Raw genomic sequence first — 17,195 nt, 5'->3', positions numbered from 1 at the left:
TGTACGTCATATAAAGGCGAGTATAAAAGGTTTCTTGTCCAGCACTCCCGATAGGTGGCGGTGTTCAAGTAAAATAACAACATTTTTTATCGCTTTGGTACTATTTTCACTATTTTTAGTATAAAACTCCAAACTGGTCACACTTGTAACAGAGCCAGTCTTTCATTCAAAATCTGTCATTCATTTGGATTGTAAACACCTCTCACCACATTGATTCAACATAAGTTTATTGTGAAATGTAATGATTGGTTTTGGTGATTAAACCAATACACAACATAATAGTATCTCTTCAATTTCGTCGTTTTAACTACCAGTTAATCAAACAATTTCGTCGTTTTAACTACCAGTTAATCAAATAGCAAACAATGCAAGATATGTGTTTCCTTAGAAGTGCTGAAATATGCTAGTACTGTAAATTACACATTCTTCAAATTGTTTTAGCTAGGCAAATCAGTTAAAAACAAATTCTTATTTACAATGATGGCCTACCCAGCCAAACCTGGGCCAATTGTGCACTGTCCTATGGGACTCTCAATCATAGCCAGATGTGATACAGGCTGGATTCAAACCAGGTATTGTAGTGATGCATCTTACACTGAGATGTAGTGCCTTTGACCACTGTGCCACTCAGGAGCCCATTAGTCAATACACTTACATTGCCCAACACAATTGACAGTAAATCTATAATTTTCATAATATCTATTCAATGTGTAATCAATGGTGTGATCAATGAAAACAGTCTCTACAATCATTCATGCGAGAAAAAAACATAATATTCCAGATATAATTGCAACATAGGTGTACTGTCTGTAATCAAATGTTTTAAAAAATAACAAAACAAATGAAAATAATAAAAATAAAACATAACATTTGTTATTGTGAATTCAATTAGCAACAATGAGTAGTCAATATGTATTTTTTATTTTATTTTATTTCACCTTTATTTAACCAGGTAGGCTAGTTGAGAACAGGTTCTCATTTGCAACTGCGACCTGGCCAAGATAAAGCATAGCAGTGTGAACAGACAACACAGAGTTACACATGGAGTAAACAATTAACAAGTCAATAACACAGAGAAAAAAAGGGGAGTCTATATACAATGTGTGCAAAAGGCATGAGGAGGTAGGCGAATAATTACAATATTGCAGATTAACACTGGAGTGATAAATGATCAGATGATCATGTACAGGTAGAGATATTGGTGTGCAAAAGAGCAGAAAAGTAAATAAATAAAAAACTGTGGGGATGAGGTAGGTGAAAATGGGTGTGCTATTTACCAATAGATTATGTACAGCTGCAGCGATCGGTTAGCTGCTCAGCTAGCTGATGTTTGAAGTTGGTGAAGGAGATAAAAGTCTCCAACTTCAGCAATTTTTGCAATTTGTTCCAGTCACAGGCAGCAGAGTACTGGAACGAAAGGCGGCCGAATGAGGTGTTGGCTTTAGGGATGATCAATGAGATACACCTGCTGGAGCGCGTGCTACGGATGGGTGTTGCCATCGTGACCAGTGAGCTGAGATAAGGCGGAGCTTTGCCTAGCATGGCCTTGTAGATGACCTGAAGCCAGTGGGTCTGGCGACGAATATGTAGCGAGGGCCAGCCGACTAGAGCATACAAGTCGCAGTGGTGGGTAGTATAAGGTGCTTTAGTGACAAAACGGATGGCACTCTGATAAACTGCATCCAGTTTGCTGAGTAGAGTGTTGGAAGCAATTTTGTAGATGACGTCGCCGAAATTGAGGATCGGTAGGATAGTCAGTTTTACTAGGGTAAGCTTGGCAGTGTGAGTGAAGGAGGCTTTGTTGCGGAATAGAAAGCCGATTCTTGATTTGATTTTCGATTGGAGATGTTTGATATGGGTCTGGAAGGAGAGTTTGCAGTCTAGCCAGACACCTAGGTATTTATAGGTGTCCACATATTCAAGGTCGGAGCCATCCAGTGTGGTGATGCTAGACGGGCATGCGGGTATGGTTATCATACATGTAATTTAGATGTTTATACTTTACAAACACATTTTATTTCTGTAGTTTTCAAAAATCCATATGAAGCCGGAAGTTTACATACACTTAGGTTGGATTCATTAAAACTCGTTTAGCAAACACTCCACAAATTTCTTGCTAACAAACTATAGTTTTGGCAAGTCAGTTAGGACATCTACTTTGTGCAAGGCACAAGTCATTTTTCCAACAATTGTTTACAGACAGATTATTTCACTTATCATCAAATTTCATCAAATGTATTTATATAGCCCTTCGTACATCAGCTGATATCTCAAAGTGCTGTACAGAAACCCAGCCTAAAACCCCAAACAGCAAGCAATGCAGGTGTAGAAGCACGGTGACTAGGAAAAACTCCCTAGAAAGGCCAAAACCTAGGAAGAAACCTAGAGAGGAACCAGGCTATGTGGCGTGGCCAGTCCTCTTCTGGCTGTGCCAGGTGGAGATTATAACAGAACATGGCCAAGATGTTCAAATGTTCATAAATGACCAGTATGGTAGAATAATAACAAGGCAGAACAGTTGAAACTGGAGCGGCAGCACAGTCAGGTGGACTGGGGACAGCAAGGAGTCATCATGTCAGGTCGTCCTGGGGCACGGTCCTTGGGCTCAGGTCCTCAGAGAGAGAGAAAGAAAGAGAGAATTAGAGAGAGCATATGTGGGGTGGCCAGTCCTCTTCTGGCTGTGCCGGGTGGAGATTATAACAGAACATGGCCAAGATGTTCAAATGTTCATAAATGACCAGCATGGTCAAATAATAGTAAGGCAGAACAGTTGAAACTGGAGCAGCAGCATGACCAGGTGGACTGGGGACAGCAAGGAGTCATCATGTCAGGTAGTCCTGGGGCATGGTCCTCGGGCTCAGGTCAGTTGAAACTGTAGCAGCAGCATGGCCAGGTGGACTGGGGACAGCAAGGAGTCATCATGTCAGGTAGTCCTGGGGCATGGTCCTAGGGCTCAGGTCCTCCGAGAGAGAGAAAGAAAGAAGGAGAGAATTAGAGAACGCACACTTAGATTCACACAGGACACCGAATAGGACAGGAGAAGTACTCCAGATATAACAAACTGACCCTAGCCCCCCGACACAAACTACTGCAGCATAAATACTGGAGGCTGAGACAGGAGGGTCAGGAGACACTGTGGCCCCATCCAAGGACACCCCCGGACAGGGCCAAACAGGAAGGATATAACCCCACCCACTTTGCCAAAGCACAGCCCCCACACCACTAGAGGGATATCTTCAACCACCAACTTACCATCCTGAGACAAGGCTGAGTATAGCCCACAAAGATCTCCGCCACGGCACAACCCAAGGGGGGCGCCAACCCAGACAGGATGACCACAACAGTGAATCAACCCACTCAGGTGACGCACCCCCTGCAGGGACGGCATGAGAGAGCCCCAGTAAGCCAGTGACTCAGCCCCTGTAATAGCGTTAGAGGCAGAGAATCCCAGTGGAAAGAGGGGAACCGCCAGGCAGAGACAGCAAGGGCGGTTCGTTGCTCCAGAGCCTTTCCGTTCACCTTCCCACTCCTGGGCCAGACTACACTCAATCATATGACCCACTGAAGAGGTGAGTCTTCAGTAAAGACTTAAAGGTTGAGACCGAGTTTGCGTCTCTGACATTGGTAGGCAGACCGTTCCATAAAAATGGAGCTCTATAGGAGAAAGCCCTGCCTCCAGCTGTTTGCTTAGATATTCTAGGGACAATTAGGAGGCCTGCGTCTTGTGACCGTAGCGTACGTGTAGGTATGTACAGCAGGACCAAATCAGAGAGATAGGTAGGAGCAAGCCCATGTAATGCTTTGTAGGTTAGCAGTAAAATCTTGAAATCAGCCCTTGCTTTGACAGGAAGCCAGTGTAGAGAGGCTAGCACTGGAGTAATATGATCAAATTTTTTGGTTCTAGTCAGGATTCTAGCAGCCGTATTTAGCACTAACTGAAGTTTATTTAGTGCTTTATCCGGGTAGCCGGAAAGTAGAGCATTGCAGTAGTCTAACCTAGAAGTGACAAAAGCATGGATTAATTTTTCTGCATCATTTTTGGACAGAAAGTTTCTGATTTTTGCAATATTACGTAGATGGAAAAAAGCTGTCCTCGAAATGTTCTTGATATGTTCTTCAAAAGAGAGATCAGGGTCCAGAGTAACGCCGAGGTCCTTCACAGTTTTATTTGAGACGACTGTACAACCATTAAGATTCATTGTCAGATTCAACAGAAGATCTCTTTGTTTCTTGGGACCTAGAACAAGCATCTCTGTTTTGTCTGAGTTTAATAGTAGAAAGTTTGCAGCCATCCACTTCCTTATGTCTGAAACACATGCTTCTAGCGAGGGCAATTTTGGGGCTTCACCATGTTTCATTGAAATGTACAGCTGTGTGTCATCCGCATAGCAGTGAAAGTTAACATTATGTTTTCGAATAACATCCCCAAGAGGTAAAATGTATAGTGAAAACAATAGTGGTCCTAAAACAAAACCTTGAGGAACACCGAAATTTACAGTTGATTTGTCAGAGGACAAACCATTCACAGAGACAAACTGATATCTTTCCGACAGATAAGATCTAAACCAGGCCAGAACATGTCCGTGTAGACCAATTTGTGTTTCCAATCTCTCCTAAAGAATGTGGTGATCGATGGTATCAAAAGCAGCACTAAGGTCTAGGAGCACGAGGACAGATGCTGAGCCTTGGTGCGATGCCATTAAAATGTCATTTACCACCTTCACAAGTGCCGTCTCAGTGCTATGATGGGATCTAAAACCAGACTGAAGCATTTTGTATACATTGTTTGTCTTCGGGAAGGCAGTGAGTTGCTGCGCAACTGCCTTTTCTAAAAATTTTGAGAGGAATGGAAGATTCGATATAGGCCGATAGTTTTTTATATTTTCTGGGTCAAGGTTTGGCTTTTTCAAGAGAGGCTTTATTACTGCCACTTTTAGTGAGTTTGGTACACATCCAGTGGATAGAGAGCCGTTTATTATCTCCAACATAGGAGGGCCAAGGACAGGAAGCAGCTCTTTCAGTAGTTTAGTTGGAATAGGGTCCAGTATGCAGCTTGAAGGTTTAGAGGCCATGATTATTTTCATCATTGTGTCAAGTGATATAGTACTAAAACACTTGAGCGTCTCTCTTGATCCTAGGTCCTGGCAGAGTTGTGCAGACTCAGGACAACTGAGGTTTGGAGGAATACGCAGGTTTAAAGAGGAGTCCGTAATTTGCTTTCTAATAATCATAATCTTTTCCTCAAAGAAGTTCATGAATTTATCACTGCTAAAGTGAAAGTCATCCTCTCTTGGGGAATGCTGCTTTTTAGTTAGCTTTGCGACAGTATCAAAAAGGAATTTCGGATTGTTCTTATTTTCCTCAATTAAGTTATAAAAATAGGATGATCGAGCAGCAGTAAGGGCTCTTCGGTACTGCACGGTACCGTCTTTCCAAGCTTGTCGGAAGACTTCCAGTTTGGTGTGGCGCCATTTCCGTTCCAATTTTCTGGAAGCTTGCTTCAGAGCTCGGGTATTTTCTGTGTACCAGGGAGCTAGTTTCTTATGAGAAATGTTTTTAGTTTTTAGGGGTGCAGCTGCATCTAGGGTATTGAGCAAGGTTAAATCGAGATCCTCAGTTAGGTGGTTAACTGATTTTTGTCCTCTGGCGTCCTTGGGTAGGTAGAGGGAGTCTGGAAGGGCATCAAGGAATCTTTGTGTTGTCTGTGAATTTATAGCACAACTTTTGATGGTCCTTGGTTGGGGTCTGAGCAGATTATTTGTTGCAATTTCAAACGTAATAAAATGGTGTTCCGATAGTCCAGGATTATGAGGAAAAACATTAAGATCCACAACATTTATTCCATGGGACAAAACTAGGTCCAGCGTATGACTGTGACAGTGAGTGGGTCCAGAGACATGTTGGACAAAACCCACTGAGTCGATGATGGCTCCGAAAGCCTTTTGGAGTGGGTCTGTGGACTTTTCCATGTGAATATTAAAGTCACCAAAGATTAGAATATTATCTGCTATGACTACAATGTCCGATAGGAATTCAGGGAACTCAATGAGAAACGCTGTATATGGCCCAGGAGGCCTGTAAACAGTAGCTATAAAAAGTGATTGAGTAGGCTGCATAGATTTCATGACTAGAAGCTCAAAAGACGAAAATGTCTTTTTTTTTTTGTAAATTGAAATTTGCTATCGTAAATGTTAGCAACACCTCCGCCTTTGCGGGATGCACGGGGGATATGGTCACTAGTGTAGCCAGGAGGTGAGGCCTCATTTAAAACAGTAAATTCATCAGGCTTAAGTCATGTTTCAGTCAGGCCAATCACATCAAGATTATGATCAGTGATTAGTTCATTGACTATAATTGTTATGCTGGTGAATGAGGACCCAAAAGCGACTTAACAGAAACAGAGTCTTTATTCCAGTCTTAAACAAAAACGATAATCCTGGATATTATCTTAGGTAAATACAAAACAGGAAAACTGAAATCCTCTCGTCAGTAGAGAGGAACGACTGGAGACGCGACCACAGACTGCAGGTCGCTTCGGGAAGGCACAGGCCGTAGCTGACATAGACACCTGCTCACACGCAGCATCTGAAGAAGGCAAAAACACGACAGGGCGGAACAAGGACACAGAACAGCAAACATCAAACAAGGATCCGACAAGGACAGAAGCGGAAAACAGAGGGAGAAATAGGGACTCTAATCAGAGGGCAAAATAGGGGACAGGTGTGAAAGAGTAAATGAGGTAGTTAGGAGAATGAGGAACAGCTGGGAGCAGGAACGGAACGATAGAGAGAGAGAGGGAGAGAGGAAGGGGGAGAGAGAGGGATAGAAAGAGGGAAAGAACCTAATAAGACCAGCAGAGGGAAACGAATAGAAGGGAAGCACAGGGACAAGACATGATAATCAATGACAAAACATGACAATAATTGCCTTTGAAGTAAGGGATCTAACATTAAGTAGCCCTATTTTGAGATGTGAGATATCATGATCTATTTCAGTAATGACAGGAATGGAGGTGGTCTTTATCCTAGTGAGATTGCTAAGGCGAACACCGCCATGTTTAGTTTTGCCCAACCTAGGTCGAGGCACAGACACGGTCTCAATGGTGATAGCTGAGCTGACTACACTGACTGTGCTAGTGGCAGACTCCACTACTTATAATTCACTGTATCACAATTCCAGTGGGTCAGAAGTTTACATAAGCTAAGTTAACTGTGCCTATAAGCAGCTTGGAAAATTCCAGAAAATTATGTCATGGTTTTAGAAGCTTCTGATAGGCGAATTTACATAATTTGAGTCAATTGGAGGTGTGTGTGTGTGGATGTATTTCAAGGCCTACCTTCAAACTCAGTGCCTCTTTGCTTGAAATCATGGGAATTTTTAAAAATCCAATTATCCCAAAAATTGTAGTCCTCCAAGGTTCTGGTTCATAGAGATGAACGTACTTTGGTGCGAAAGTGAAAATCAAACCCAGAACAACAGCAACAACAGACCTTGTGAAGATGCTGGAGGAAACAGGTACAAAAATATCTATATCCACAGTAAAAACAAGTCCTATATCAACATAACCTGAAAGGCCGCTCAGCAAGGAAGAAGCCACTGCTCCAAAACCACCATAAAAAAGTCAAGGTACGGTTTGCTATTGCACATGGGGACAAAGATTGTACTTTTTGGATACATTTTCTCTGGTCTGATGAAACAAAAATAGAACTGCTTGACCATAATGACCACTGTTATGTTTGAAGGAAAAAGGGGGATGCTTGCATGCAGAAGAACACCATCCCAACCGTGAAGCACGGGGGTGGCAGCATCATATTGTGATTGTGATCTGCTGCAGGAGGGACTGGTGCACTTCACAAAATAGATGGCATCATGAGGTAGGAAAAGGATGTGGATATATTGAAGCAACATCTCAAGACATCAGTCAGGAAGTTAAAGCTTGGTTGCAAATGGGTCTCCCAAATGGACAATGACCCCAAGCATACTTCCAAAGTTGTGGCAAAATGGCTTAAGGACAACAACGTCAATCTATTGGAGTGGCCATCACAAAGCCCTGACCTCAATCCTATAGAAAATGTGTGGGCAGAACTGAAAAAGCGTGTGCGAGCAAGGAGGCCTACAAACCTTACTCAGTTACACGAGCTCTGTCAGGAGGAATGGGACAAAATTCAACCAACTTATTGTGGGAAGCTTGTGGAAGGCTCCCCGAAACATTTGACCTAAGTTAAACAATCTAAAGGCAATGCTACCAAATACTAATTAATTTTTGTATTTTTTAAAATGTTACTCCTTTTTTTCTCCCCAATTTCATGGTATCCAATTGTTTAGTAGCTACTATCTTGTCTCATTGCTACAACTCCCGTACGGGCTCAGGAGAGACGAAGGTTGAAAGTTATGCGTCCTCCGATACACAACCCAACCAAGCCGCACTGCTTCTTAACACAGTGCGCATCCAACCCGGAAGCCAGCCGCACCAATTTGTCGGAGGAAACACCTTGCACCTGGCAACCTTGGTTAGCGTGCACTGCGCCCGGCCCACCACAGGAGTCGCTGGTGCGCGATGAGACAAAGTTATCCCTTACCGGCCAAATCCTCCCTAACCCGGATGATGCTAGGCCAATTGTGCTTTGCCCCACGGACCTCCCGGTCGCGGCCTGTCACGACAGAGCCTGGGCGCGAGCCCAGAGTCTCTGGTAGTACAGCGCCCTTAACCAGTGCGCCACCCGGGAGGCACCAAACACTAATTGAGTGTATGTACACTTCTGACCCATTGGAAATGTGATGAAAGAAATAAAAGCTGAAATAAATAATTCTCTCTACAATTATTCTGGCATTTCACATTCTTAAAATAAAGCGGTGATCCTAACTTACATAGGACAGGGAATTTTTTACTAGGATTAAATGTCAGGAATTGTAAATGACTGAGTTTTAATGTATTTGGCTAAGATGTATGTAAACTTCCGGCTTCAACTGATTATAGTAGACAAACCAGTTTAAAATCTATAGGTTTACCAAACGGTTAAGTGATTAACCATTAAGGGCAGTTGATTTCATTGATGGTCAAATGTATTTCAACAAATAAGAATAGAATCATATGAAAAGTATTGTGAGCATTGCATTGTGAAAGTCGATTACTTTATATGAAAGGTATTTCTAGATGAAACCCTGATTAGGCTTGGTGAAAAATCAAGGCAAAGGGTGGCTGCATTGAATAATCTCAAATATCAAATATATTTAGATTTATTTAACACTTTTTGTGTTATTACATGATTCCATTTGTGTTATTCTACAATGTATAAAATAGAAAAAACAAAGAAAAACCCTTGAATGAGTAGGTGTGTCAAAACTTTTGACTGGTACTGTACATATGAAATGAGTAAAGAAGTATGTAAACATTATTAAAAAGTGACTAGTGTCCCATTATTAAAGTGACCAGTGTCATGTTGATGTATATGGAGCAGCAGCCTCTAAGGTGTAGGGTTGAGTAACCAGGTGGTAGCCGGCTAGTGATGGCTATTTAACAGTCTGATGGCCTTGAGATAGGAGTGGTTTTTCAGTCTCTCGCTCCCAGCTTTGATGCACCTGTACTGACCTCGATTTCTGGATGTTAGTGGGGTGAACAGGCTGTGGCTCAGGTGGTTGATGTCCTTGATTATCCTTTTGGCATTCCTGTGACATTGGGTACTGTAGATGTCCTGGAGTGCAGGCAGCGAGCCACCGGTGATGCGTTGGTCAGACTGCACCACCCTCTGGAGAGCCCTGCGGTTGCGGGCTGTGCAGTTCCCGTACCAGGCCGTGATACAGCCCAACAGGATGCTCTCAATTGTGCATCTCTAAAAGTTTGTGAGGGTCTTAGCGGCCAAGCGTAATTTCTTTAGCCTCCTGAGGATGAAGAGGAGCTGTTGCATCACCTTTTCCACACTATCTGTGTGGGTGGACAATTTTAATTGAAAATGTGCTTAAAGTTGTGATGATTTGTTTTGAGTTTTGTGCTAAGAGTTGTGAAATTTTACAACATACTTCTGAAAATTGTACCAACGCGATAAAAACAAATGTAATAAAAGCAGGTAAAAAGTAGAGAAATACAAAATCCCTGTAAATCCCTTTTGAAAAAACTGTTAAATCTGAAACTGGATGTCACTCTGTGGCAGAAATTCAGTCTTTTTTATGATTGATGAGACACCGCTCCTCATCCAGACAAATTATACTATTGACTCAATATGAGATGCTCCTGTTAACTCATGCAGTGTATAGTACCAGGTAGGTAGTCAAGAGATCACCAGCTGTTGTTGTATTGTTTTCTGACACATTGGCAGAGTAATTATATGAGTGAATGTTCAGCCAATGCAATGTGTGTGTGTGTGTGTGTGTGTGTGTGTGTGTGTGTGTGTGTGTGTGTGTGTGTGTGTGTGTGTGTGTGTGTGTGTGTGTGTGTGTGTGTGTGTGTGTGTGTGTGTGTGTGTGTGTGTGTGTGTGTGTGTGTGTGTGTGTGTGTGTGTGTGTGTGTGTGTGTGTGTGTGTGTGTGTGTGTCTGTGTCTGTGTCTGTGTGTTTGAGAGAGAAAGAGTGAGTGAGTAAGAGAGAGAGCGAGATAGAGTGTATGTACTGTATGTGCTCTGCACTGCACACATTTAACTGCAAGTGGTTATATGTCTGAGAGACCTGACAGTGGAGCCTCAGCCTCGCTTGCAATCACTTGGATCAGGACTACAGCAAGAGATGCCTCTCGTTATTGCTCCTATAATGCACCCTTTATGCATCCTCATTTATATTTATCTGACAGACATCATAGGTAAGTCAGTTCATTTGAGTATCAATAATAGGATAAAAACTGTCTAGACGGAATAATAATTTGATTATGGCTGAATCTATGAATAATGTGCACTTCATTCTCATTAGTGAAAAGTGAGGAAGTTGAATCTAACTGTTAATGCATGGCACTTAAAGTCATTACAGCTTATTTGTGATTACATACACGGATGGTTTGAATTGCCTGTGAATGTCTGCTAAATAATATAGGAGTTTCCCTCCTGAGTATAATGGGGCCATTGACACGCAGCATTACATTATACTTGTTTTGCGTTTGTCCATTAAGTATGACATCTCCCTCAAAATAGATTTTTAAACATTAAGGTAACAATAATTATGATTCTGAATATGAGTATGAGTATCATACAATTAATCATGTATTTGGATAATAATTATATCTGTTACCTATATGGTTTCTCATCACCATCATTATTGTATGAGTACTGAATGTTAGTTTATGCATCAAAACAACCAAATGTACCATAGAGGGTATCATTTGAAACACTGGCAAAAGGAATAACCCTCTGCTCAAAAATGATTAGTATTCATCATATGTATTATTATTAGTACATCTCCTCCAGTTGATGAGAATCATAACTAGCTTATTGTATGTTTAAATCCAACTCAACTCAGAAGCACATTCATTATTAAAAACAAACAGGAAAACAACTATCTCCTGAGAACGAGTGTGGCTGGAAGGTGATGAGGAAATTGTATCAGTGTGATGCCACACAGCATTCCTGAATACATTAGTGTCTCTATAGAGTAGACATACCCTCATTTAGATACAGATTGTGTTTGGATTCCCCTTGTCGTGTATTCTGCAGTGATTGTTTGCAGAATGTGAAATAGTGTTAAACATGGAAGGACATGCTGTTGTTTTATGATAAGATAAGCACTAATGTAAGACCCACATTTAGTAACTGCACTGAACAGAAGCAGTGTATGATTGAAAGAATCACATGTTTATGGGAAATAAACTGTTGAATGAGTTCGTGTGGTATCCCACTGCGCACACCCTGTCATTTCAACGTGGATAATTGGGTAACATTTGGTTGAGACTGTCACGACTTCCGCCGAGGTCGGTCCCTCTCCTGGTACCGGCGGCATTCGGCGGTCGATGTCACCGGTTTTCTAGCCAGCTCTGATCCATCTTTCATTTTCCATTGGTTTTGTCTTTAGTTTCTACACACCTGGTTTTCATTATCCAATTTAACCCTCTGTTTCCCCCATGTTTGTTGTGCGTGTTTATTTCTATGTTCAGTTTGGTATGATGGCTGTTTTTTTTATGGGTGCTGTGTTCACCCGTGCATAATGTTTACCGTTGTGTTTTTGTTCAAGTGTATTTGTTGTACCTTGTGCCTTTATTTTATTGAGTAAAGTATATTGCTCACTCATTTGGCTCTCACCGTCTGGCAGAGACATTGATCAATGAGATTACAACATACAATCAGTGGCCTGTTGTTAGGTACACTACAGACAGTCATGAGGCCGTAGCTTGCTATATAAAGCAGTAATGGAGGTGGCCGGTAGCCTAGTGGTTAGAGCATTGGGCTAGTAACCAAAAGGTTGCAAGTTCTAATCCCTGAGTTGACAAGCTAACAAATTTTTGGTTCCAGTATCTCAGAAAAGGCTGGCCTCCTGGGATTTTCACACACGACAGTGTCTAGGGTTTACAGAGAATGGTGCAACAAACAAAAATCATCCAGTCAGCAGCAATAATGTGAGTGAAAGCAGCTTGTTGATGAGAGGTTGAAGGAGAATGGCAAGCTAACATGTGGGCCCCAAATAAGGGAGCAGAACGGCATCTTGGAACGTACAACTCGTCAGTCCTTGTCACGGGTGGGCTATTGCAGCAGATGACCACACCTGGTTCCACTCCTATCAGCTAAAAACAAGAAGAAGCGGCTCCAGTGTGCATGTGATCACCTTCACTAGACAATTAAAGAGTGGAAAAACATTGCCTGGTCTGACAAATCCCAGTTCTTGAATCGTCAGGATATGGCAAATAACAGCATGAGTCCATGGCCCTATCCTGCCTGGTGTCAATGGCACATGCTGGTGGTGTAATAATGTGGGGAATGTTTTCCTGGCACACATTAGGTCCCTTATACCAATTGACCAATGTTTCCATGCCCTGAAGAATTCAGGCTGTTCTGGAAGCAAAGGGAGGTCTGACCCGGTACTGGATCGGTGTACCTAATAAACCAGCTACTGAGTGTATAATTCACCCACTCAAAAAGACAGCCAAAATTAGTTGAATTTCCAATGTGTTATCATTATGCTTTCAACCATCTGAAAGCATAACCAAATTCCAATGGATAAACAATGTCTGATATGTTGCTTATTTATACAACAGTGTTATCACTGACCTTCATCTAATAGCAGAACCAAATGACCTGGATTGCAGTTGAGATTACATGAAAAGTATATGGTGCAAGTGATCAATGCCGTTCAAGATTCTGCACAGATTATTACATTAAGCCGGTGGTAACTTGTGGAATGGACACCGGCTAGAATGCAGTTTTTACCAATCAACATTAGAGGCATCTGTTGTATAATATTACATATCCTTACATTTGAAATCGGATTCCACCTACATGTGTATTTATCCTACTGTTTTTACCAAAACAAAAGTTTTTAGTTGAATTCTGGATTTAATTGCAACAATTGTTGATGACTTAAATGCTACATACTGTAGGCCTAAATATCATTGATATGAGTGATAAAGTATGGTCACATTTCATATGCTTTATTAAACCTACCCTTTGGAATGACTTCAAAAGCAACAGGGAATCTATCTTGTTTTTCAGTTGAGTTCTCTCAACAATCATTCTCACAATAGCACATTAGTAATAGTCAGTGATAAATAGCAAAGCTAAGCAGGGTTTGGTTAAAACATTGGCTGGGAATCCAAAGGTTAGCTGTAGATTGATCAATTCTTCTGTAGGAGGAGCTGCCCAGACTGATAGTGGATATAACGTTGAAGATCTGATGTTTTAGATATACAAATATATTCAACATATTTTATACAAGGTGTGTCTATATTGAAATTGGTTAGCATTATTGGTTAGCAATATGAAATAATGCTGTGGTTGAAAAGTCACACTAAAAACAACACATCCTATCTACTTTTTTCAAATCCAATGTATTTTCCACGTAGCAATAGGTTGACAAATTATGACGAAATGACTGAGTCAACCAGTTTGTGCAAAGTGGGATGTTGCTTGTGATTATGCAGAGAATCAATGTGCATTGTGTGAAATTAAATGTACAGTAATACATTGTTTGTCTTAATTCCTTTGGGTATCTCAGTTCTACAAATACAAACAATTTAACAGTAAAGTGAACTTGAAAAAAGTTTTACATTTTTTAATACACGTGTGGCAAACTGTTAAATAATGTAGAAGAAAAACCTCCATTCCACCCCCGGAGCTGTTACTATGGGGAATGTGGGGGAACGAATGGGAACCTGCATGACGTCTTGAGGCTGTGAGGTCACACGAGGGGTGGCAGATCAGTCAGTGTTCTAAGCACAGCTTCCATCAGTCATGTGACCTGACAGCATCTCGAACTCAGACATCTTGACAAGAAGGCAAAAACTACCATCATAGATGTCATGTATCATCAAGGTCTTTGATGTTGGACTGTCTACTTGTTATATATCAAAAAGCTGTTCATTTGTTTTTATTGAAATCACTGTATTTAACCATGGGCGCTCAATAAATGTCATGCATAATTTAGAATAAACCTATGGTCTCTATAGGAAATTTGACAGTAACAAATAGGTGCACTTAGCTGTTTCCTGATACCTCCAAGCAGGCCATATACAAAGCCATTATGCTCATACAATGTTTTCAGTTTTTAATCAATTTGACATGTCATATTTCTCTGTATTTTCTATGTCAAATTAAATATTACAAGTTATTTTCCAAAGATGCAAAGTACAAGAAAGATTAAACTTTTTAAAAGTATTTTATAAATAGTGATAAAAGGAAAAAATACACAGTGAATAACAATGAGTAACAAGACTTTGTCCACATTTTGTTGTGTAATAACATTTTTTTGTGTTACAGCCATGAAATTAAAATGGGCTCAATTCAAACCAACTCAAATCAAATCTAATTTTATTTGTCACATACACATGGTTAGCAGATGTTAATGCGAGTGTAGCGAAATGCTTGTGCTTCTAGTTCCGACAATGCAGTGATAACCAACAAGTAATCTAACTAACAATTCCAAAACTACTGTCTTATACACAGTGTAAGGGGATAAAGATTATGTACATAAGGATATATGAATGAGTGATGGTACAGAGCAGCATACAGTAGATGGTATCGAGTACAGTATATACATATGAGATGAGTATGTAGACAAAGTAAACAAAGTGGCAGTTAAAGTGGCTAGTGATACATGTATTACATAAGGATGCAGTCGATGATGTAGAGTACAGTATATACGTGTGCATATGAGATGAATAATGTAGGGTAAGTAACATTATATAAGGTAGCATTGTTTAAAGTGGCTAGTGATATATTTACATCATTTCCCATCAATTCCCATTATTAAAGTGGCTGGAGTTGGGTCAGTGTCAATGACAGTGTGTTGGCAGCGGCCACTCAATGTTAGTGGTGGCTGTTTAACAGTCTGATGGCCTTGAGATAGAAGCTGTTTTTCAGTCTCTCGGTCCCAGCTTTGATGCACCTGTACTGACCTTGCCTTCTGGATGATAGCGGGGTGAACAGGCAGTGGTTCGGGTGGTTGATGTCCTTGATGATCTTTATGGCCTTCCTGTAACATCGGGTGGTGTAGGTGTCCTGGAGGGCAGGTAGTTTGCCCCCGGTGAAGCGTTGTGCAGACCTCACTACCCTCTGGAGAACCTTACGGTTGAGGGCGGAGCAGTTGCTGTACCAGGCGGTGATATAGCCCGCCAGGATGCTCTCGATTGTGCATCTGTAGAAGTTTGTGAGTGCTTTTGGTGACAAGCCAAATTTCTTCAGCCTCCTGAGGTTGAAGAGGCGCTGCTGCGCCTTCTTCACGACGCTGTCAGTGTGAGTGGACCAATTCAGTTTGTCTGTGATGTGTATGCCGAGGAACTTAAAACTTGCTATCCTCTCCACTACTGTTCCATCGATGTGGATAGGGGGGTGTTCCCTCTGCTGTTTCCTGAAGTCCACAATCATCTCCTTGGTTTTGTTGACGTTGAGTGTGAGGTTATTTTCCTGACACCACACTCCGAGGGCCCTCACCTCCTCCCTGTAGGCCGTCTCGTCGTTGTTGGTAATCAAGCCTACCACTGTTGTGTCGTCCGCAAACTTGATGATTGAGTTGGAGGCGTGCGTGGCCACGCAGTCGTGGGTGAACAGGGAGTACAGGAGAGGGCTCAGAACGCACCCTTGTGGGGCCCCCGTGTTGAGGATCAGCGGGGAGGAGATGTTGTTGCCTACCCTCACCACCTGGGGGCGGAGAGTTTGTCACTTGCCTACACACACACACACACACACACACACACACACACACACACACACACACACACACACACACACACACACACACACACACACACACACACACACACACACACACACACACACACACACACACACACACACACACACACACACACACACACACACACACACACACACACACACACAAAATACCCTATAATGTCAAAGTGGAATTGTGTTTTTAGAAATGTGTAATAATGACTTACAAATTAAAAGCTGAAGTATCAGGAGAGAATAAGTATTCAGCCCATTTGTTATGGCAAGCCTAAATAAGTTCAGGTGTAAAAATAGATTACCATGATTTGTAATACATTTGCAAACATTTCTAAAAACCTGTTTTCACTTTGTCATTATGGGATATTGTGAGTGGATTACAGAGGATTTTATTTTTAATTGATCCATTTTATAATATGGTTGTAACGTAACAAAATGTTGTAAAAGTCAAGGGGTCTGAATACTTAAAGGCACTGTAGATGAGTGAGAGAAAAAAAACTACTTTAATACATTTTTATTTCAGGTTGTACCAACAACATTTGGAGGGTAAAGTGACGAGGCAACAAGATAGACAGTAGCAGCAGCGTATTTGGAAATTGTGAAAGTGTGTGCTTGTGTGCGTGGCGTCAGTATGTATGTATGCACATGTGTGTTGGGGAGTCAGTGTAAGTATGTGTGAGTAGAGTCCTTTGTGTGTGCATAGAATCAGTGTAAGAGAATTAGAGCAAGGGTCAATGCATATAGTCCGGTTAGCCATTTACCAGTCTTGTTTAGCAGTCTCACAATTTAGGGGTAGAAGCTGTTCAGGGTCCTGTTGGTTCTAGACTTTGTGTAATTGTACCATTTGTCATGCGGTATTAGGGAGAACTAGTGCTTCGGTGGCTGG

The sequence above is a fragment of the Oncorhynchus gorbuscha genome, linkage group LG16, assembly GCF_021184085.1.
Source record: "Oncorhynchus gorbuscha isolate QuinsamMale2020 ecotype Even-year linkage group LG16, OgorEven_v1.0, whole genome shotgun sequence".
NCBI lineage: Eukaryota > Metazoa > Chordata > Actinopteri > Salmoniformes > Salmonidae > Oncorhynchus > Oncorhynchus gorbuscha.
Note: the sequence above shows the minus strand (reverse complement) of the source record.